Raw genomic sequence first — 24,352 nt, 5'->3', positions numbered from 1 at the left:
GACACCAGGCTAGGTGTGATTTGCATGTGTTTGTGATAAGAATTTCGTGTGTCAGAGGTAGCTGTTGGAACGACCATTGTGCAAACAGTAGCCATTGTAGAACTCTCATGTGCAGTCTTCCCAATGGTATCGCAATGAGAGAAGCTGCCATGAGACCCAAAACCTTCAGAACCAGTTTTGCTGGGGATTTTCTGGATGACAGAAGAAGAGATATGTGGCTTTGTAGTGAGGCTATCCTTTCTGGAGGAAGTCTTAGAATTAAATGATGCGTATCCAATTCTGCTCCTATGAATGAGATATGCTGTGATGGCTGTAGTGAAGATTTTTCGAAATTTACGGAAATTCGATGAACACAAAGCTGTAGTGTGTAATCCCTGGCCTGAATCAGTTGACGCTGGGTGGTGGCAGAAAGGAGCCAGTCGTCCAGATACGGAAACACCTGGAATCCCAGGCGTCTCAGGTGAGACGCCACCACTGCCATGCATTTGGTGAAAACCCTGGGGGCTGAGGTCAGACCAAAGGGCAGGGCTCGAAACTGAAAGTGGCTGGCTCCCAGCCGGAAGCGCAAGTGATCCCTGGATGCCCTGGCCATTTTGATGTGGTAGTATGCATCCTTCAGATCTATTGAGCACATCCAGTCGTCCTTCTGTAAAAATGGAAGGATCGATTGAAGCGTGACCATTCGGAACTTTTCTTTCTTGACGAAGGTATTGAGGTTGCTTAGGTCCAGAATTGGCCTCCAGTCCCCTGTCTTCTTTGGAACTAAAAAGAACCTTGAGTAAGTTCCGAATCCTCTTTGGTCCGCTGGGACTGGTTGGATGACTCTTTTTTCTAGCAGCTTTGAAATTTCTATAGCTGCAGGGTCTCGCAGATGGGGCGGCACATCTGGGAGTCTTCTCTTCGGAATTGGGGGCAATAGGAAGGGTATTCTGTAGCCTCTGGTAACAACGCTTTTTACCCAGTTGTCTGATGTAAGATTTTGCCAGGCCTGAGGGTATAAAGCTAAGCGACCCCCCGACTGCCTCCAGAGCAGGACAGTCGGGCCTCCTCTCAGGAGTGCTGGAAAGGTTTTCCAGGGGGTGTAGCCCTGTCACCTTGGTTTTGCGGACCCCCTCTGCCGCCAGGGCGGCGGCTTCCACCTCTGCCCCCTCCTCTGCCTCTAGAGGGGGCATCACCCTGTGTGCCTGGGAAAGATCCTTGGGGTTTTCGAAACCACATTTTTCCACCACGTTGCCCTTTGGGGTACGGTCTGGATGGGGTGGAAAAACGGACTCTGACAGCAGACAGTCTTTCCCTCCTGCTCACACCAGGTAAGGGTCTCCTTTACTTTGGGGCCAAAGAGAGTGGCACCATCAAATGGGGCGTTAATAAAGGAAGACTTGAAGGCTTCCGCAAATGAACATAAGCGCATCCAGGATTATCTACGAAGAGCAATCGCTGAAGCTGCTGCCCTACTCGATCCTTCGGCTGCGTATGAGATCAGCCTCATGGACGAGTTTACAATGGATGTAAGGGTATTGAGATGTGCTGTAACTTTTTCTGAAATAGCAGCATCTGTAGTACCCTGGAGGGTATCTCCCAACTCTTTGATTAGATCCCTCTGTAGCCGTGTGAAGTGGGTCAAATAGTTCAGGGATCGCATAGAAAAAGCCGCTGAACTAAAAATGCGCTTCCCATACCTGTCCATAGTCCTAGAATCTCTGTTAGGCGGATGGAGAGATGAGGAAGATTCAGACATCTCCTTTTTCGTGGCCGCTGCCACCACCATAGCGTCCACTGGCACTCCTTTGTCAGATAAGCCTTATCCTGAGGGGCAGTAATATATTTGTTAGGCTTTCTAGGACTGGCTCCACGTGTCAGGCGTCTCCCACGCCTTCGAGCAATCAGCTCCATCAACTCATCAAGGGCGGAGTGACCCAGGAGGAGGAAGGGCGAGCACCGAATGCCTTCAGCAAAACTGACTCATCCTCAGAAGGGGGGAGGGCTTGCCAATCACCTCTCTGCTTTAGGATCTCCAGGATGTCAGAAAAAGAGACATCCTCTGAGGGTGACTTTGGGGACCCTTCTGACTCATCTAAGTCAGTGTCCGATGTCAATGATTCTTGTGGAGAATCTAAGTGTCTCCTCTTACACAATCTTTTCCTCTGAACTTCTTCGGTGGGAGCATCCGAAGAAGCCTCCGAGGAAGAGGGGGCACCCTCCAGGGGTGGCTGAGACACAGGTGCTCGACGCTTAGATGTAGCTGTGGGTGCAGAGGAGGATAACGGTCCTTTATGGGGAGGAGAAGCTGTTTCTGCTGATGTGGTTGTCTGGGTAGACAACACCTTCCTCATGAGGTCGAAGGCCCCCGGGTCCCGAGTCGAGGTATCTCCCGGTTCCGAGGAAATGGGAAGAATCCCCGAGACAGGCACCGAAGGCATCGACCCTGAGGACGGAGCCGAGTCGATCCGAGCCGAGGCCCCGAGAGGGAGCGTCGGAACCAAAACATAGGTCCGACTCTCAGTCCCGGAACCAAGGATGGATCTTCGGCTCCGAGACTCCGGTACCGGATCCGACGGAGTCGAGGTGAACAGAGCCGACCGAGAGAAAGACGGTTCTGGCACCGAGGGCTCCACAATCAGTAGATCAGCCTCTTCCGGCTCCGAAGACTGGATAGGTTTCGGAGGAGGAACAGATGGAGTTAAGGGAAGGCCTTCGAGTCTCGACACCAACTGGGAGGAGACAGAGATGAGCTTGGATAAGGCCGTATTCTCCATTAATTTCTGCACCATGTGGTCTACATCGGTGTCGGAGAGGGGTCTGGAAGAGGGCATCGAAGGAATCGAAGACGGAGCCGACCTCAACAGTGTCGGGGGAGGGAGCTCCGTCACCGGTTCCAAGACTCGAGGCTCGGAAACTGACAATAGTTCAACACTCGGCCCCGAAGTCTGTGGAACCGGTGATCGAACTTTAACTGAAGAGCTCGGAGCCGATGACCTGGGCTCCGACGTCTTCGATTCCTTCGAGGATTTGGATGCCTGGTCTGATGCATCCAGCGCCTCTTGAAAGGTAGGTTTTAAAAGACCCCTATCCATAAGTTTCCTGCGCCTATCTGTCATGACCCTTCCACTGAAAGAATGACAAATTGAACAGTCTTCTTGCAGATGGAGAGGGCCAAGACAGTAGACGCAGGAACTATGATTATCAGTCACTGACATCTTTTGCCCACATTGGCAACGTTTAAAGCCAGACTTCGCTTTCTCAGACATGTCACAATCTTAGTTATAGCTAACAAGGAAAAGTTAGTAAAAAGTCAAGTCCAGTAGTTATGTCTAATCTAGAAACTTTAGTCAAATCCAGTAAAAAAGCCAATCCAGTAGTCAATCCAGTAAAAGGGTGGGGTTAGGCCCCAAGGGAAAACTCTAATAAAGTATAAAGAACTTTATATGGAACCGAGAATTCCTCGAAACACTATAAGCACACACACACAGTCACTTAGATAATATTTTAGAAAGAAATTCTTAAGAAATATAAGAAAAAAATAAATCTTAGCTTAAGGTTGCTCGAGCTCATCAAACTGATGCGAATGCTGCAGTGGCAAACTAGATCTGAGGTAAAGGCAGAGGGGGATTGTGGGAGTTAGGTTGGTCTCGAGCTTCTTCTCGATGCAGAGCTTGCAAAGCGGCCGACACGAAGCCGAGGATCGGCTCCAAACCCAGGTGTAAGAACAAACGGCGAGATCGAACACTCTCACATTATTTATTTTCCACAAAAGTGCTGTTTTTCCCAGAAAGGAACTTTTTATGTCCAGCTATGGAGAAACACTAGCCAACCATCAATCCTCAAAAGTCTACAAGAGGAACACTTTTTTGTGGCAAAAAAGCTCTTAAGGGCATGGAGTCCAGATGCCTGTTTTTTTTCCTGCTCTATTCAATCTTACAATGGTATGGGCATGTGGAAGCTGCCCTTAAGCTTTGGAAGCTGGTCAGCTGGTATATCCTGGGCAGAATATAACCCATACAGCTTGGGCTACTACATCAGTGCTCTTAATGACAAACCCATCCATAACCCGTTTTTCCCATTTTGCACATGGGGTCAGGGTGTCACTTTAACAGTGACTATCATCTTGAGCTAAAGTTTACACCATGAGGTGACTAGCACTGCCTCGGTAGTTCTTCCACACTACACACTTGCACACACACTTTCACCTATGGCCAATTTAGAATGTCCAATCCACCTACTGCATCTCCAGTCAAGAAAATATTTATTTAGTGCTTTTGTTCAAATACTTCAAAATAAAATGACAAAATATCAACCAACCTTATATACTGTTCTACACAAACAATTAAACTGAACAATCAAACAATTAAAATCTAAAAACTTCATCAAAGCAACATTACACAATATAACATATATACTTATAAAAACAACAATACAAATGCTATCACTGCTTCCAGGATGCTAAACTGCTTGTAGCCTAAGCTGCCAAAAAGTTTCTCTCCTTAAAAGCAATTTTTTATCACCACCACCCTTTACATCCCTAGGGACCAAGTCTAACACAAAAAAATTAAACTGTTTGAAATCTACACATACAGTAGAATGTTTATAAGGAGCATTGTTGATTTCACAGTGTTTAATTCTATACAGATGTTTCCTTCTCACTTTTAATCTTCTTGTAGACATACCTATATAAAAAGACTGGCGGCTACAATAGATTATATAAATAAATAATACCAGAGGAATCACAATTAAAATTACTTTACTTATAATGTGCTTATTAATGTCAGACAAAAATACTAAATAATCCTGTAAAATAAAGGAGCACATATTAAAAAAAACACATTTACACATGCCAGGATTTTTGTCAGTCTTAGCAGTCAAGTCTATAGTGGTGTCTGTTTCTATGTATTGTTTTATAGATTTAAACTTCTTAACTACAAACCCAGGTTCATTACCTACTATCCAATCAGCCTTAAAAATGTTCCAGTTCTGAAAAAGAACAGGTCTAATACTTGAATCATCCACAGTCATGTGCAAACAAACTATTTGCATAACCTTTCTCTGTCTTAATATTAGAAACAGACGGTGCAGTGGTACAGCGGTAGTGTTGCCTCACACCAAGAGGTTTTCCAGTTCAATTCTTGGCTGGAGTGCTTTCTGTACAAAGTCTGCATGTCTTCCCTGTGTTTGTGTGGGTTTCCCGGTTTCCTTCCACGTTACAAAGACATGCTTCTGAAACATTTCTCCCCGGGTCTCTGAAAATTAGCTTTGTTCCAAGTCAGACTTTCCCAGTTAAATGTTAAAATAAAATAAACCGTGGAACTAGCACTCCTATTCTCATTAGGCTGGCATGCCAATAGACAATATAGGTAGAAAGTTGTCATTCCTTTTTACTACAATTTCACCTGCAGCAGCCTTAATAACATTATAAGTATAACCCCTGTCCATAAAAATACTATTATTTCATGAACTGCATCCAAAAAATCTCCTGATTAGTAGTCAGCCTCGAGGCTCTGATCATATGCTCCCCCTAGGTATATTTGTCTTCATGTATGGTGGTGCGCAATAGAAAAGTGCAAATAGTTAACAAAACATTCCTTCCTATAAATATTACTAAAAAATGTCTCATTACTTTTGCTCTGTTGTACGGCAACATCCAAAAAATGTACATCAGTGCCTGAACAGCCTATGTTAAAGTGTAAAAACTCAGTAGTATCATGAATATTTGAAACACAGGCAGTAATATCATCTAACTTAGCAACAGTAGTAAAAACAAATAATCCACAAATCTATAATATTTAATTACATGTGCTTTAAAGAAAGGCACATTATACAAATATTTGGTCTCCCACCATCCCATGACAATATTGGAGAAGGAGGAGCCCACTATCGCCCCCATCGCAACCTCTCTTTTTTGGTGGTAAATCTGATCATTAAACAAGAAATTTTAAAACATAACTTCTGTAAGTTCATAAATTGTACTTGTATCACTAATATGGGAGTGAAATTTCACAAGGTACAGTCTAAAAAAATCAACATCTTCTACCCATGGTATGCTAGTTTATAAAGACTTCACATCCAAGATGAACATATTAATGACCACTTTGTCAATATTTAACCTGTGCAAACCAGCCAAAAGTAACATGAGTCTCTTGTATAACTATTTAATTTCTGGACACGAGGATTTAAAAAATAATCAAAGAAGGCAGAGATGTGTTCAGTGACACTGTCTTTAGCAAACACAACAGGCCTAAAAAGCAAAGGGTATGTCTCACTGTGAAGTTTAGGAATCCCATACAAAACAGCCAGCCTGGGATGTTCAACAAATAAGAAATTAAATACTTCACAAGCGATAGAACAATTGCCAAGTAAAGCCATACTACGTACGAATATCTTTCTTTAACAAAATACAGAGTAACCTTCTCACATTACTGAACGTTAGTCAACATTTTTTCAATCTCAGTAACATAATTAGACCGATACATTACAGTAATATAATTAGACCGATACATTACGAGGCTGCTACCCTTGTCCAGTGGCGGCTGGTGACTTCAAATCAAAGGGGGGCTGCAGGAGACAGCTGAATGGGTGGGGTCAATAGGAAGGGGTGTGGCCAGTTAGAAAAGGGAGGAGCTATGCTCAAAAACCACAAAAACTAACTAAATACACTGCCCTGGGTGCCAAACCGTCATTATGAGAGTCCAATCAAGAAAAATAAAGTGTAAAAGAATAAAAATATTTCAATGCATTGGCTGCATGACAGCTTACTTAATATCTAGATGGAAACAAAAAGGTTGTGAGGCATGAAAAAATAAATTACTTTTTAAATACATTAATTGAATGGCAGTCAAAATCAAGTACAAGAAAAACAAGCAGCACTCAATTCAAACCACTTCTTGCACTGCACTTCTAATTATAATTTATATTCAGCTTTATTAAAGTACCAAGTAACATGCTGAGAGTTGAAATCTCTGATGCCCCCACTTGTAAAAATGTTTCTTATCTAAAAAAAGACCTGCTGCCTGACAACTATCTACTTGTTTCATGGAAAAAACATGATCAAAGTAAAAAATGAAAAGCAAACAAGAAATAAGCTCAAGATACATTGCTTAAAAGGATTACTGTACAGGTTATGGACCACACGATTGGCATTCTGTTTAGTTTACAGGTAAAGCCTGCAGAGATGACTGGAAGTCTCCAAGTGTAATGAGCTTCTTAAAATAATGTAATCCTGTCCTTTATTACAAATACTGTCATATGCATTTCAATACCCAAGGCTTATACATTATCTAGTTAAGTATTCTCTACATGGCAACAGAAAGGCTTTCAATGTTGGCAATTCTTTATATATATATGCTTATTAAAGCTTACTTGCATCTTATGATCTCAGCCAAACTTACCTGATGGTCATTAAAGTATTGCTACTTAAACACAGAGCAACAGGCACTTTGAGTAATAAGCATAAATCAACAGTACAAAAAATATGACAGAAACCAGACCATTCTGCAAAAATCAAGGACAGATGAAAAGCCACTCTAGTACTTGTGTCTACCTTGGATGGGGGGGTACTCTGCACATTTACACTGCATAACTACTCCTTGCCTTGCTTCGACACATCCAGAGTCACTACATGGGGGAGTAGGGTGCAACACGTATGTCATAATTTGAAATGTCTCTGGCTGACTGTGATGGCCCTGACACATTTGTCATACCTCTCAACCTCAGAGCAAGAAATCTGGACAAAGCCATACAAAGAAGTGGGACAAAGGCCCAAAAATAAGAAAAAGTTTTAAATATTGCTCTTATAAACTTAGAAAGATAATAGAATAAGTCTTGCATTAGTATGAATTTTCTGAATGGTATGAAATCTGAAACTCAAATGTCTGTCATTATTTTCTAACTTCAGTCTTTAAGGATTTGTCACTAATTTGCCAAAAAAAAACCCCACAATTTTATGAAAAATGGACCAAAAATGTGATGCAAAAATATAAAATAGCCACACAATACAGCTGGGAACCTGTCAAAGAAGGGACACTTTAATATTAGTACTGCTAACTTGAGCAGCTGACAAAATAAAAGAATCTACATGCATTTCTGGAATAAAGTAATCTATAACTCTGATTATTACAGTTATTTCTTAATTGTAAATCCTCCATGTTTTCTTCCAAAATTGCTATTTTGCAGAGGGATTATTTGGGGGAAGAGCAACATTTTGAGCCAAAATCAGGGACAGTTGAGAGGTTTGGCTATGCCTAATTCTATAAAGCAATTTATTTGCATGTACCTCTCAACCTGTTAATGCAATAAATCTGGACAAGGCCAAATATATTGGGGGAACATATAATTAGTACTATATATTGCTCTTGTATAAACTGAGACAGTTGATAGAACAACAGGTCTTACTTTAGCATGCATTTTTCTGAAGGTTATGAAGTCTGAAACTAGTGTGTCATTATTTAGTGACTTAATTCCTAAATGATTTGCCAGAAAACCACAAATTGTATGAGGAACAAACCAAAAATAAGAAGCAAAAATCTATTCATTCTTTGAAAATCTGGACAGTTGGGAGGTATGGTTCAGCTGGGGCTGTCTAAGTTTGCCGCCCTTCCCCCTCACAAAATCATGGTCGAATGGAGCCTCCCCCTGCAGCCATTCCAATGATCCATTACTTGGCTATTTCACTCCATTTACCATAAACACTAATGTGCAAACAGATTTACTTCTATGATGATTTGGACTTCATTTGAAAGTTTTATTTTGCATTTTACAGCACAAACACTAAGACATCTGCTAAACAAACTTAGCATTAAAACTTCTCTGCCCTTGAAACTCACATTCATTGAAACAGCATTGAAACCCACATTCAAAGAAAATACATTTTACCAGTGGCAGATAAAGATTAATTCTGGGCTGTTTTCAAATCCATAGGCCCCTTGCATATGAAACATACATGTGCTCTTTGATCTTCTTCTTCTTTCGGCTTTTCCCGGTTAGGGGTCGCCACAGCGGATCACCTTGTCCGCACATTGAATGGCAGTGGAGTTTTATGGTGTCGAGTTGCCAGCCCGGCGCCCAACCTTCCACAGAAGGCACACTCACACACACACCTAGGGCCAATTTTAGAGTGTCCAATCCACCTGCAGCATGTCTTTGGGATGTGGGAGGAAACCGGAGCACCCGGAGGAAACCCACGCGACCACAGGGAGGACATGCAGACTCCGCACAGAAGGCACCCCAGCCGAGGATCGAACCGGAGAACCTCTTGCTGTGAGGCAGCAATGCTAACCACTGCACCACTGTGGCCGCCCGCATGTGCTCTTTGATACACCTTCCTATTGTTTTGAACATTTTTCCAGTAAACTATGAAACAAAACGCATGCACCAATAATTACAAAACTGCCCAATTCAGAACATCTTTCCAGTAAACAATGAAACAAAATGCATGCACCCATAATCACAAAACTACCCAGTTCAGAACATTTCCATCATAAAAGTCTACTCAAACTTCTACAGTCCACCATTATCAGTAAATATGCACAATTCTACAGTCCACCATTATCATAAATATGCACAATTCTACAGTCCACCATTATCAGTAAATATACACAATTCTACAGTCCATTATCAGTAAAATATGCACAATCTCTGAACAAGTAAAAAAGTCATCTGAATAATTTCACATTAAATAAATCTTTTTTATTTATTATTTATTATTATTTATTTCAGTTTGATTACTGGGGAAGTCCACTGGGCCAGAATGTGCCCATTTTCAGTGGAGGCCCGGGGAGAAAAGCTCCATAAGAAACACAATTACAGGTTACAAAAAATGCCAATGCAAAGATAAAATACATATATGAATTCATACAAAACAGGTATATAGTAAGAGAATAAATTGTCATTATACATGCAATGAGACAAAGGTAGCAGGTATTTACATTCAGAGCAATAAGAATCAATTGTCACGAAATAGGCATCAGTGATTACTTGATAATTGTGTTTTATACATGCTAGGAGTCGAGAGAGAAATTGAATGATCTGAAGGTGATGGATTAGGTTTGTATTAGGTAAATAGAAAAGGAGAAGATGTAATGAAGTGTGGAGCAGGAGTTTAGTAGGCTCTATGGGGAAATGTATATGTATTTATGTAGGGTGAAAGCAGGAGCATTTAGGTTTGGAAGATAGAAATGAGAAAAGTTGGGTCTTGAAGGATTCGGGGTCAGGTATCGTCCTAAGTGAGGGAGGAAGAGAGTTCCATTTTTTGCCTACAGTGAAAGACAGAAGGATTTGGCCTGCAGGGCGTTTGGGTTTATGAATAGAGATTAAATTTTGGTGTTCAGATCTCAGAGATTTGGTTGGGATGCAAGGGGGAAGGATGTTTGTTAGTGCTGGGCACTTATTTGGAAAGAATATTAATTTGTGAGCGGTGGTAAGTTGGAGGTAGTCTAGGTAGTTAGGGAGTTCCAGCCAGTTCAATGATTATAGGGTGAGGCAGTGGTGAGTAGAGGTTTTGGATTTGGTTGTGAATTTGGAGATTTTATTATAGCAAGTTTAAAGTTTAGAGGTGATGGAAGAAGACAGGTTAGTTAGAAGAGGGGCTCCATATAGTAAGGAAGGAAGGAGGAAGGTAGTTGCTATAGTATGCCTGGAGGGGTTGGAGAGAAAGCGGTTATTCCTGTAGAGTATACCAAGTTTTTGGTGGGTTTTCTTGATGTTTTGTTGTACGTGGATATCAAATTTAAGGTATTCATCTATGGTGATACCAAGGAGTTTTGCAGAAGGAACCACTTCTATGGCAGTGTTGCTTTGGCTAAGGACTTTGAAAGCGTTTTTCTCGAAGGAGTAGGCCCTGGTGGGAGGGAAGAGAAGTATTTTAGATTTATTAGATTTGAGAGGGATGGTTGCAGTGCATCCAGTTCTCGGTAGTGGAAAAAGCTATTTGTGTTTTTATAATTAGTTCTGGCAGGTTGGCAGCGGCACAAACTAAGGTGGAGTCATCGGCGTACTGGATAACTGTTGTGTCAGGGATGACAGTGTGAAGGTTGTTTATGAAGATGTTGAAGAGCATGGGTCCAAGGATGGATCCCTGGGGAACACCGGTGGGTGTGGGCAGGAAGGAGGAGGTAGAGTTATTCCATCTGACAGCTTGCAATCTGTCAGATAGGTAGCTGGAGAACCAGGAGAGGGTTTCAGGGAAGAGTTGAAGGTTGGAGAGATGGAAGAGAAGGTGTTTGTGGGAGATAGTGTCGAAGGCTTTAGAAAGATCAAGTAGTACTGAGGATACTAGTAATCCGGAGTCTCGGGCCCGATTTACTGTTTCTAAAAAGGATAGTAAGGCGGTAATGGTGCTGTGGCCAGGGCGGAAACCATGCTGGGTGGGAGTTATGAGGTCATTTTGGGTTAAAAAAGGCATAAGTTGGTGGTGGACACAAATCTGTAACTAATGAAGAGGTTGCTGCTAGCAAACACCTTTATATTTCATGGTTTCATCGAAAAATAAAGTGTCTGATGCCCCTGAGGAATAAAATGCCTATATTACATTAAAAATGATAAGCTAGTAATATTGCAATAGGAAATGGATGGCAAACTGATAACAGGCTCATAGTTAGTATCTTAACTTTTTCAGTACAGCAGCATTCACCCCTTGTGGGAGTAGAACCAATAACCTTCTGCATCAAAAGCAAGTAACACAACCTGTTGTGCTATTAACAATGCAAGCTGACTTAGCATAAGCAGCACTAAACTTCTCTTCCCCTGCAGCTCTCAGCTCCCTGTAAAATCTACTCAATACTCAACTGCATCTCAACTTTGTAGCACAAGAAATCTGGAAAAAGCCAAATTTATTGGGGGGTGGTCAAAAGCCCAAAAAACAGGGACACATTAAACATTGCTTGTATAATCTTGGAAAGTTGCTAGAATAAAATGCTGTGTTACCACCATACATTTTACTGCAAAGGTCCCTGTGCAAAAGAGTCAGAGCAACATACCACTATGCCAAACCAGCTGCTTTGTGAAAGAAAAATGCTGTGCTACCACCATACATTTTACTACCAATGTCCCTGTGCAAAACAGTCAGAGCAACATACCACTATGCTAAATCACCTGCTTTGTGAAAGAAAAATGCTGTGTTACCACCATACATTTTACTGCCAAGGTCCCCATGCAAAACAGTCAGAGCAACATATCACTACGCCAAATCAACTGTTTTGTGAAAGAGCGGAAGACTGAAACTTAAATGGCTATCATTTAATGAATTCAGTTCTCACCATAGCTGTGAACCTCTTAGCATAAAACACCTTGACAAACCCAGTAATGAGGGAATACAGCCCTCAAACATATTCAGTGAATTCAGTTCTTGCCATAGCTGTCAACCTTAGCACAAAAAACCTGGACAAAGCCAATAATGGGGTAATACAGTCCCAAAAATAAGGACAAATTCCAAATATTCATCTTATAAACTTAGGTTGTGTTACTATGTATTTTCTGAAGAATATGAAGTCTGAAATTCAAATGCCTGTCAATTTTACTTCTGACGGAACAAAAACAATTTTCAGCAGAGGCCCAGGGAGAAATACTGCAGACACGTCTTTGTAAAATGGCAGGACACCAAAGCAAATCCACACAAACACAGGGATAAGATGCAGACTTCACACAGAAGGCACCCCAGCCAAGAATCAAACCAGAAAACCTATAGCTGTGAGGCAACAATGCTACCACTGCACTATCAAATATGTAAGGAATTAAACATTCAGAAACCTGAAGTCTGAAATTCAAATGCCTGTCAATTTTATTTAACAAAAAAACAATTGTCAGCAGAGGCCCAGGAAGAAATCATGCAGACATGTCTTTGTAACATGGGAGGACACAAAATCAAACCCACACAAACACAGGGAGAAGATGCAGACCCCACAAAGAAGGCACCTCAGCCAAGAATCAAACCTGAGAACCTGCAGCTGTGAGGCAACAATGCTACCACTGCACCATCAAATATCAAGCATTGCAACATTTAGAATCCACAGATATTATGAGGAACAGAAAAGATCAAATATGAGGCAAAAATCTGCAATTTTTTTACAAATGGTGGTGGGTACGGAATTCAGGTCTTTAACACCTGCATACAAGGTACAGGGTTCAAGCCTGAGGTATTCTCTACCACACCACCATGTGTCTAGCTACCAGTATATAGCAACTGGGGCATTTTCTCACACACACTCTCACACACACACACACACACACACACACACACACACCCTTACCTGTCGTAGGCCGAGCTCGTAGCTACAAGCAAGCAAATAAATCCCTCTTAAATCCACTGTAGCTGCAAACACATAAATCCACACAAGACCCCGCCCGTCCAGCTCCAAATTGTGAGATCTTCCCGACGAGACTGCAGCAAACTCCAGACTGCTGACATTGCAGTCCGACTCCGATGAGGTTTCCCAGCGAGTTTCCAGGACAATCTATCGCAGTTGTACTGCATAGACTTCTGGGATCTTGCTCTAACATGTTTCCCAGTCCGGACTGCTGCTGAAACAGTCTGCGCATGCTCCAGACTGTCCCAGCAGCAGTCCGGACTAGTGCGCATGCGCGAAGTCCGTGAATTTTTAATTTTTTTTCTTTCTTTTATTTTCTTTTATTTTCTAATTTCTTTATGTTTTACAGCTGGGGGGGGGGGGGGCTGCAGTCCGGCAGTCCAATAGCATGGGCCACCCCTGCCCTTGTCAGCTTTGTCACCTCACAGCAAGAGGTTCTCCATTTCAATTCTCAGCTGGATTGCCTTCTGTACGGAGTCTGCATGTCCTTCCTGTGGTCGAATGTCTTTTAAAGACATGCAGTAGCTCTGTGTGTGTGTGTGTGTGTGTGTGTGTGTGTGTGTGTGTGTGTGTGTGTGTGTGTGTGTGTCTTCTGTGAAGGTTGGGGCCAGGCAGGCAACTCAACACCGTAAAAACTCCACTGCCAATCAATCTGTGGACCCTAACAGGAGAAGCCGAAAGATTTATCCACAAAAATGACTTTGAAACATGCATAAAATATCCTTCTCACATAAATCATAAAATAACCCCAGCAAAGCCGGTAGTAGGGAATTAAATGTGGCCTTCTTTTTAAAAGGACAAAACAATCAGCACAGTCATGAAAAAAACAAGACAAACAACTTCCTGCAAAATAACTTCAAGTCTACTACTGTTTCACTTATTTGCTTTACATGAAGAAACAAAAGACAAACCTTTCTTAAGAACTGCAATTTGTTCAATATTAAACTGCTCCGGAGTAAATTATAAATATCAGCTAACATAGTATTTACCTTTTTTCCATTTGTTTACCAGGAATGGGCCACAGTGAGCCCATTTTTAGTGGAGGCACATGGAGAAAAGCTCCACACTAAAATACACGATACATGCAATATACAACATACAATACATTCAATACAACAGATCAACATGATCAGTACATACGTTGCAGATGATAATAGAATGAGCACAGAGAAAATCCGAGTACAAAGATAAATTATAATATGGAGGATAAAGTGGTTACACAACTAGAATGACACTTGGGTTCTTGCCACATAGACTGAAAAATTAACACTTATAAAGGCTTAGGCTTAAGCTTAAGTGTAGGTGAGCAAATATAGCAGATAGCACCCGCACTGTTGTTAAATAAGTGTTTTGAGATATAGAGAGCACAATATCCAGAAAATAACACAGAAGTTGCAGAAACACTTGTCTTCAATTGCTCCTGTTACAAGGTCTCTTCCTGCCTCTGTTGGCACACATCCCTCTGTTCTTTGAGCTTATCCTATTGGGTGACCAAAAATCCGAAGAATCCTGACGACTGGATAACCTGCCTGCTAATCTTTCTGATCTCCTAGGCCCTTCTTGAGAAAAAGAAGGAACTGCACTGGTTTGTTCCACATGGGAATGCTCAATACTGCCAGTGTTCTCATTAGAAGAAGAATTAAAATCAGTGACATTAGAAGAAACAGTGGCTGAATGACTTATTGCAGCTACTGGAAATGCTACACCAAATCTCTGCTAAGCTGCTGCTTCTTTCTTTCTTTTATACTGGCTGCCCCCTCTGTAAAGAAGACATAATGGAATCAACCTCATCACGACTAAGTGACTGCTACAGGTGCTGAGAAACAGGAACATCAAGGGCTTTAATTTCATCATTTAAAGTCTGCCACAGCTCTTCATTATGTCTAATCAGTAACTTAAGCAACTTGATACCAGTGTCATTAAAATGGATCTTCACCAGTCAGCCTGTTATTTATATACCCTCAAACCTTCTGGCACAATGCTCAAATTAACACACTGCACAAAATACATGTTCTCAAAAGACAAATTCTGAAACCTGTTGAGCTTTTTATCCAGTAGCTTTAACTGCTCAGAAATATTGGGCTGATAAGAAACATAATTTGTTGTTCTCTTATAAACATCAACAGTACAAAAACTGTTAGTAGAACAATTCAGATATTTTTCAAAACAATTACCTGTTAAAGTAGCAACAGTATTAGTTTTTTTTTTTTACCCAAGTCTTCTTCATAAGCAGCCAAAGAGGGGGACAAACCAGAAGCAACAGCCACCAAAGTCCATGACGTAGACTGAACAGTATTTTGAGAAAATTGACTATAAAACATAGCTACAGAAGATTAACATATTTTTATACTTTCCATAATGGAGCACAACTCAGCAGGTACAGAATGAACAGAAAGGTTGATCAAAACTTCACCTCCCTCACTGCAGGCCATCTTCAAAGTAACACAACGATACAAAAACACTAAACCCAAAGGATGTATAAACCAAAAATCCACAAAATGACATCCACAGAAGGCACTCCAGTCAAGAAAATATTTATTTAGCACTTTGTTTTTATTACTGATGCTAAATTAGATGCTATCACTGCCTTTGTTTCAAATATTTATGATACTACTGAGTTCATAGGTAGGTACTAGGCTATCAGCCCGAAGGCCCACACAAGCCTAGCCAAAAAATGTACCCTGGCTTTCGCCACCCAAGAAATTTATTTTCCTGTGCCCCTGTCGAGCAGAGCCACAGAAGTGATCCTCGGGGTGAATTTCCCATTTCCCATCCAATCATCAAGATTTTTCTTGAAGAGTGCTAATGAGGAGCTCTGTTTGATATAGATTGGTAGTCTTTTCCGGAGTATGGGAAATCTCTGGGACAGGAATCTATCCCTCCAGCATGTTCTGTTTACTGTGGTGACAAGGTTTAGGTCCCTAGAGCGTGTAGCTCAGAGGGACTGGGATTTCTTTAAGTGGAGCATGTCCAACAGCTCTGGGTTTGACATAGCTTTGTATGTTAGGCAGAGATCGCCCCTGAGTAGGCGATATGCGATGGAGTAAAGCTGTAGCTTTTTGAGACGCTCTGCATAGGGCATCTGTTTGAGGCCAGTAATCCTCTATGTGAGGTATTTCTGTGGTTTTTCCAGTTGTTGTAGATGTCTTGTGAGGTACATACCAAAAGGGGCGTTGTACTCTATAATGGATCTAATGAGTGATGAGTAGAGGGGAACAATGACCTCTTTTTTTTCTGGATGAGAATCCTTTTGTGATAAGATGAGCCACGTAGAAGGATTTCCTGACCACTGTGGCGATGTGATTATCAAAGGACAGACAATGGTCCACCTGTGTCCCAAGGTCTCATCACATTTTCGGCATTAAGTAGACTTCCAGCTATGTGGTAGTTCATGGGTATAGAGTTTTTACTAAAGGGGATGACAATACACTTTTTGACATTGAGCTTCAGGCCATGGCTTTGACACCAGGCATCTGTCTCAGTGAGGCCCTTTTGTAGTTTGTCCACATCGTCAGGAGTTTCGATTATGGCTCCTAGTTTGCAGTCATTTACACTTCAACATAGGCTGTTCAGGCACTGATGTACATTTTTTTGGATGATGTCATACAATGGAACAAGAGTAATAAGACTTTTTCTAGTAATATTTATAGGAAGGAATGTTTTGTTAACTATTTGCACTTTTCTAGTGCACACCCACCATCATCATCTTCTTCTTTCAGCTGTTCCCATTAGGGGTCGCCACAGCAAATCAACTGTTTCCATTTCTTCCTGTCCTCTGCATCTTGCTCTGTCACACCAACCACCTGCATGCCCTCTCTCACCACATCCATAAACCTTATCTTAGGCCTTCCTCTTTTCCTGTTACCTGGTAGCTTCATCCTTAGCATCTTTTTTCCCCAATATACTCAACATCCCTCCTCAGCACATGTCCAAACCAATGTAATCGTGCCTCTCTGGCTTTGTCTCTAAACCTTCCAACCTGGGCTGACCCTCTAATATGATTATTCCTAATCCTATCCACCCTCGTCACACCCAGTGCAAATCTTAACATCTTTAATTCTGCCACATCCAGCTCAAACTCCTGCCTTTTTGTCAATGCCACTGTCTCCAACCCATATAACACAGCTGGTCTAACTACCCTCTTGTAGACCTTCCCTTTCACTCTTAAAGGTACTCATCTGTCACAAATCACTCCTGACACTCTTCTCCACCCACTCCACCCTGCCTGTACTCTCTTCTTCACCTATCTTCCACACTCACCGTTACTCTGAACTATTGACCCCAAGTATTTAAACTCACCCACCTTCACCACCTCTACTCCTTGCATCCTCACCATTCCTCTATCCTCCCTCTCATTCACACACATATATTCTGTCTTAGGCCTGCTGACCTTCACTCCTCTTCTCTCTAGAGCATATCTCCATCTCTCCAGGGTCTCCTCCACCTGTTCCCTACTCTCACTACAGATCACAATGTCACCTGCAAACATCATAGTCCACACGGACTCCTGTCTGATCTCGTCTGTCAACCTGTCCATCACCATTGCAAATAAGAAAGGGCTCAGAGCTGATCCTTGATGTAACCCCACCTCCACCTTAAACGCATCCGTCACTCCCACCGCAGACCTCACAGCTGTCACACTACCCTCATACATATCATGTACCATTCTTACATACTTCTCTGAGACTCCTGACTTCCTCATACAATACCACAACTCCTCTCTAGGCACCCCCACCATACATGAAGCAAAATATACTTGGGGACAGATCATCAGGGCCTTGAGGCTGACTACTATGCAGGAGATTTTTCTGGATGCAATTCATGAAATAACATTACTTTTTATGAACAAGGGTTATACTTATAATGTTCTTAAGGCTGCTGCAGATGAAACTGTAGAAAAAAGGAATGGCAAGTTTCCACCCATATTGTCTGCTGGCATGCCTAATGAGAACAGGGGTGCTAATTCCACTGGTCTAATACCAAGACAAATGTTGTACAAATAGTTTCTGTCTGTGCATGACTGTAGATAATGCAAATATTAGATCTACTCTTATTCAGAACTGGAACATTTTTAAGGCTGATTGGATTATTATTAAAATAGTAGGTAATGAACCTAGGTTTGTAGTTAAGAAGGCTAACTCTATAAAACAATATTTAGAAACAGACAACACTACAGGTCTGACTGCTAAGACTGACAAAAATCCTGGCACTTGTGTTTTGTTTTTTTTTTTGTAATATGTGCTCCTTTATTTTTATTTTATTTATTTATTTTATTTTCCATTTATTTACCAGGAAAGTCTGACTGGACACAAATCCTTTTTCTGCAGAGGCCCTGGGAGAAAAAGCTCAAGAGAAATAAAAGAAGACCACACAGTGGATAACAACATATGTGGAATTACAATAAGTAATCACTTAACAGTCATTACATCTAGATGGTACAATGCAATTCCTAAAGGTAAATGATCGCATCAACTATCATACATGCATATATACATTTACATTTGAGAAGAAGCCAATGTTGTGTAAAGTACAGAAGATATGATGCAGGACAGATGTGTAATATTTTGGTATTGAGACTACGTTAGTCTTATCTGGGAGGGTTACAAGAGCAGAGACAGGTGTCCTTTAGGTGTGATTTTAACAGCTTCTTAAACTGTCGTTGATAGTCATTGGCAGCAATTGGCTAAACCAGTCACAAGTGGTGTCCTGCAAGGCTTGGTCCTGGGACCCCTACTGTTCGGCATATACTTCTCAGACGTACAGGCAAACACAGGAGGACTATGGCTAACTAAGTTCGCCAATGACTGCAAACTGGGAGCCATAATTGACTCTCCGGCTGACACGGACGTCCTCCAAAAGGGCCTTACTGAGACAGACACCTGGTGTCAAAGTCATGGCCTCAAGCTAAATGCCAAAAAATGCAGAGTCATCCCATTTAGGAAAAACAAAACACCCACAAATTACCACATAGGTGGCAGCCCCCTTAATACAGAAGAGGTAATAAGAGATCTGGGGACCCAGGTAGATAGTAATCTCTCCTTTGACAATCATATCACCAAAGTAGTTAGGAAATCCTTCTACGCGGCTCATCTAATTACTAAAGGGTTCGCATCTAGAAATGAAGTGGTTATAGTGCCCCTCTACTCGTCACTCATTAGACCCATCATAGAGTACAATGTCCCATTTGGGATGTACCTCACAAGACAGTTCCAACAGCTGGAAAGACCACAAAAGTACCTCACCAAGAGGATTACTGGCCTCAAACATATGTCCTATGCAGCCCGACTGAAAAAACTCCGGCTGTACTCAGTGGCATATCGCTTACTCAGAGGTGATCTCTGCCTGACTTACAAAGCCATGTCCAACTCAGAATTGATGGACATGCTCCACCTAAAAAAATCCCAGTCACTGCCAGCCACGCACTCTATTGAGCTAAACCTCGCCACAACAATAAATAGAACATGCTGGAGGGATAGATTCCTTCCACAGAGACTCCCCATGCTTTGGAACAAGATTGCAAATTACATCAGGCAGAGCCCCTCACTAACACTCTTCAAGAGAAACCTTGACGAGTGGATGGGTAACACAAAATACACCCCTGGGATCACTTCATTGGCTCTGCCAGAGGATCAGTTAATTAATCAATGGGGCAGCGAAAGCTGACACTCTGGCTAGGCTTATAAATGCCCTCGGGCAGATAGCCTAGTACCTACCTATGAACCTATAACCTATGAATTGGGATTGGTAGTTTATTCCACATTTTAGGAATGTAGTTTGAGAAGAGCGAATTCCCAGCTGTGTTGTAAGCTTTGGTGGTGTTCAGAAAGAGTTTACTGCTGGACCTAAGGTATCTAGATGGGTTGTATGGTTGGATGATGTTTTGGAGACAGGGGGTTTATCTGGCTGATGCAATATCTTGTGGGCAAGCATTAATTAGTTGAAATGTAGCAGTTGAGGAAATTCAAGCCAGTTTAGTTGGAGAGATGTGCAGTGATGTGTCCTACAGGATGCATCAGTGGCAAACTTAGCAATTTTATTGTAACAAGATTCTACTTTAATTAGACCTCTTGTACTGAGGTTGGTTAAAATTGGGAGAGCATACAGGAGTTGACAAAAGGTGTGTTCTGGCAATAGAAGCTTTAGCGTTTTTTTTTGTTAGTCTGTTTTGGTACAGCAGACCTAGTCTCTTGTAAACTTTCTTGATGGATTGAGTTATGTGAATGTCAAATTTCAGATTATTGTCAATTTCAATTTCTACTAGTTTAGTGTGAGTAGCTGGGGTGATGGTCTTATTTTTGGATAAGATATTGAAATTTAGGGTTGATGAGGTGAGTCGAGTTAGGTGGAAGAGCAGAAGCTTAGTTTTTGTGGGGTTTAGAATGAGTTGGGAGTTAGTGAACAAAGTTTTAACAGACAGAAAGGAAGCTTGGGTTACAGTGTGGAGGAGCGGTAGGTTAGGTGCTGGACATCTAAGAGTCAAATCATCAGCGTATTGCATCACAGTGCTGGCATGAAGTAAGGAGATATGCAGCTGATTGGTGAAGATAGAGAAAACAAGGGACCCAAGCAAGGAGCCTTGAGGGACTCCTATGGCAATGGGGAGAAAAGGGGAAAGTTATTATTGCCATAGGACAGCCTACTGCCAACCTGAAAGATAGCTTTGGAACAAGGTGATGGATGAGTTACTAAGGTTAAAGGTGGAGAAAACTTTGATTATTTTATTGTGATTTCACACATCAAAGGCTTTAACAAGTCCAAAAATAAAGCAGACACAAACTGCCCATTATTTCTATGGAGGTTTACTGTGTTAGTAAAGGACATTAAGGCAGTGGTGGTCCTGTGTAAGGGGTGAAAACCATGTTGAGTATTTGATAATAGTTTTGTGTGTTGAGGCAGTCCACTAACTGGGTATGTAAGACTCTCTCTAGGATTTTTGATAGGGGAGAGAGGATGGCAACTGGCCGGTAATTAGTAAGCTCAGTTAGAGTTACCTCCCTTCTGTAAAGGTATAATGTGAGACATTTTCTAAAGAACAGGGACCGTGCTTTCTGAGATTGATCTATTTATGAGTATGTTAACTGTGTAAGCAATAGCGTCAGCTGCGATTTTCGAAAAGTCAGATGGGAGATTGTTAGCAGCTAAGGTGGTACTTTTCAATTTAAGCTTTTTTTTTTTTTTTTTTTTTACTGTTTCAACAGACACTGGTTGTAACAAACTGGTTGGTGCTATTTTGGGAATTGGCAATGTGTCTGGGTTTGTAAGGGTCAGGGTTGTTGGAGGTGTTCTGAGAGTTAGCAAGGGCTTGGATAGTGTCTGTGAAGTATTTATTGAACTGGGTTGCTATGTTATCAGAGTTGCTGGTTGCTGTTGGAGAGGGGGTAGCTGTATTACCCGGCTGAAGTATGCTATTAACTGCAGCCCATAACTTTTGTGGATTATTCTGATGCTTTTTCTGGATGTTTTGGTAGTAGTTGATTTTGTCTAATTTTACTTGTTTCTTAGTTCTTAAGCAGGGCCCTACATTCTTTACTTAGCCAAGGTGCATAATTAGTTTTTATTCTAATAGTTCTGGGGGAGTATGATAGTTAAATATGTCTAAGAAAGTGGTGTTGAAGGTGTTAACTGCGTCATCAAGGGGTAGATGTTTAACAGAGTCCCAGTTACACCTTTTTAGAGCAGAGATGAACCTGTCTGGTTTAAAGTTTATTTTATTCCTGATTAAGGAGTATGCGGTTTGGTTGTGTAGGTGAGTGCGGGCTCTAAGTAGGAAGGTTGGCTGATGGTCACTCAGACTATCTGGGAGACAGCCAGATTGACCTGATAGGGTAGGGTTGTTAACCAAAATCCCGTCAAGGATTGACTGTCTTTTGGTAGATTTGTTAGTCCTTCTTGGGAAATGAGATTACTTGGGTGAATCCATGGAGATTAATATGGGATGTTGGATTCTGAAAAGAGCAGTTGAACCGGTCTATGTTGAAGTCAACCATCAGGATCTTTTCTTGAGGGAGAGAATTGGAGATCCAAGGTAGTATGTACTCTACTGTGGAAATATTTTGCAGGGTTCTTCAGTATTTTTGTCTCACATTAATAAGCACATTATAAGTAAAATTATTTTAATTGTGATTACTTTGATATGATTTCTACTGTAGCCGCCAGTCTTTTTATACAGGTATGTCTACAAGAAAATTAAAAGTGAGAATAAGGAAGCAGCTGTATAGTATTAAACACTGTGAAAACAACAATGCTCTTTAAAGATTCTACTGTACGTGGAGATTTCAAAGTTTAATTTTTGTGTGTTATACTCAGTCTCTAAGGATTTAAGGGGTGGTAATTATAAAAAAGTGCTTTTGAGGAGAGAAACATTTTGGCAGCTTAGGCTACAAGCAGATAAGCATCCTGGAGTCAATTATAGCATTTGCACTGGGTCTGTATTACACAGTAGAAGGAACTAAATGTTGAATACCCTTTCATCGACACACGTGTCGAACCTACAGTTAACCGAATGGCAACATCATCGATTTTTTCCCAAGGGAAAAAATATCGGTATGCCAACTACGCACAACACAATATCACAAACATTATGAGGTGGGGGGCTGTGCCCCCCCCCCTACTAAATATACCAACTCTGAGATCGCACTACAGTGGGGAAAAGGGCAGATTTAAAACAACGGCCAGCCATTTTTTTTCCCTTGGAAAAAAAAAACGATGTGGCTGTTTGCTTAACTGCACGTTCGACACGTGTCGATGAAAGGGTTTTCGAGATTTAGTTCCTTCGACTACGTAAAATAGACCCATTTGTATCAAGTGGTTTTTATAAGTATATGTGTTACATTGTGTAATGTTGCTTTAAAAGTTGCTTTGCTGAAGTTTTTAGATTTTAACTGTTTGATTGCTCAATTAATTGTTTAACTGAATGTGTAGAACAGTATATAAGGTTGGTTGACATTTTGTCATCTTATTCTGATGAAGTCTTTAGACGAAAGCATTAAATAAATATTTCCTTGACTGAAGTACCTTCTGTAAATGTTATTTTGTGGATGTTACATGGGTATCACATAAGCATTTTTACTGAATATTGTTTGTGTTGCTTTTCTTTGTAGTGGACACAGTGAATACCATCAAAACAATAATGGCATAGATGTACATGAAATCATTCCTTCCTTCTGTTGCAGTCTCATAAAAATAAATAAATAAAATGCTTTCTGTGCCTAAAGGATCTCCTGTCAAGGATAGGCCAAAATTCAGACAGTATACCAAAGCCTTTAGTTCTAAAGGCATCGTATGTCACATGACTGTTCCCCATACAAAACGCAGAGAATAAAGGTGACGTATGGACACACACACTCAGAACTGAAAACGCCACAAAAGGAACAGAATGCCCATAAAGACAAGGAAAACATGTGCATCCAGAAGGACATAAAGTAAGATGACGTGCCCCTCGGCCAACAGGGCAAGACAAGGACAAGACCTGAACTAGAACAGAGGGAGTAGGAGGGAGAAAGTGAATACTGCAACAGTTAAAAGAAGGACATCTACTGTTATGGTAAGATGTTACACGACTGTACTATGTCCTTCTGTATCACAGTTACAGTATTCCTCACCTAATGGAGAGTATAAGAGCTCAAGAGGAACCATGGGAGGAGGAAGACACAGAATAGCCCTCTACAAACCCATGCAGGATAACCCTGGCAAAGCCTGCCCTGGCCCTAGAAATAACATCCAAGTTGTAATGCTTATTGAAAGTATGAACAGTGGACCAAGTAGAAGCCTCAGAGATGGAACTGGTACTCAAACCCTTGAAAAAAGCACCAGAAGAGGCAACTGGCTTAGAACAATGTGGCTTTAGAAACAAGGAATGACATTTTCCATGAAAAGAATAACAAAAAGAAATGTCTTCAGAAATCCAGGAGGAGATGGTTTGCTTAGAAACAGTCATGCCGAAAGTCCTGGGATGAAAGGAAACAAAAAGCTGTTCATATTTGTGAATAAATTTAGTTTTATTCAAATAATATCTGAGCTGTCTATGCAAATCCAAGGCGAGAAGAACCTTCTCACTAGCAGAC

The 24,352-nt window shown here is 41.3% G+C and overlaps 1 protein-coding gene across 1 annotated transcript in view; it reads right to left on the bottom strand.

The window, feature by feature from the left end:
* The window catches only part of PIWIL2 (piwi like RNA-mediated gene silencing 2), a 2,846,460-nt gene that overhangs the window by 1,565,439 nt on the left and 1,256,669 nt on the right, over positions 1 to 24,352 (bottom strand). The gene's annotated exons all lie outside the window — the stretch shown is intronic.

The sequence above is a fragment of the Protopterus annectens genome, chromosome 9.part0 (genome assembly GCF_019279795.1).
Source record: "Protopterus annectens isolate FY-2018-M chromosome 9.part0, PAN1.0, whole genome shotgun sequence".
NCBI lineage: Eukaryota > Metazoa > Chordata > Ceratodontiformes > Protopteridae > Protopterus > Protopterus annectens.
This window is presented reverse-complemented; position numbering and strand designations above follow the sequence as displayed.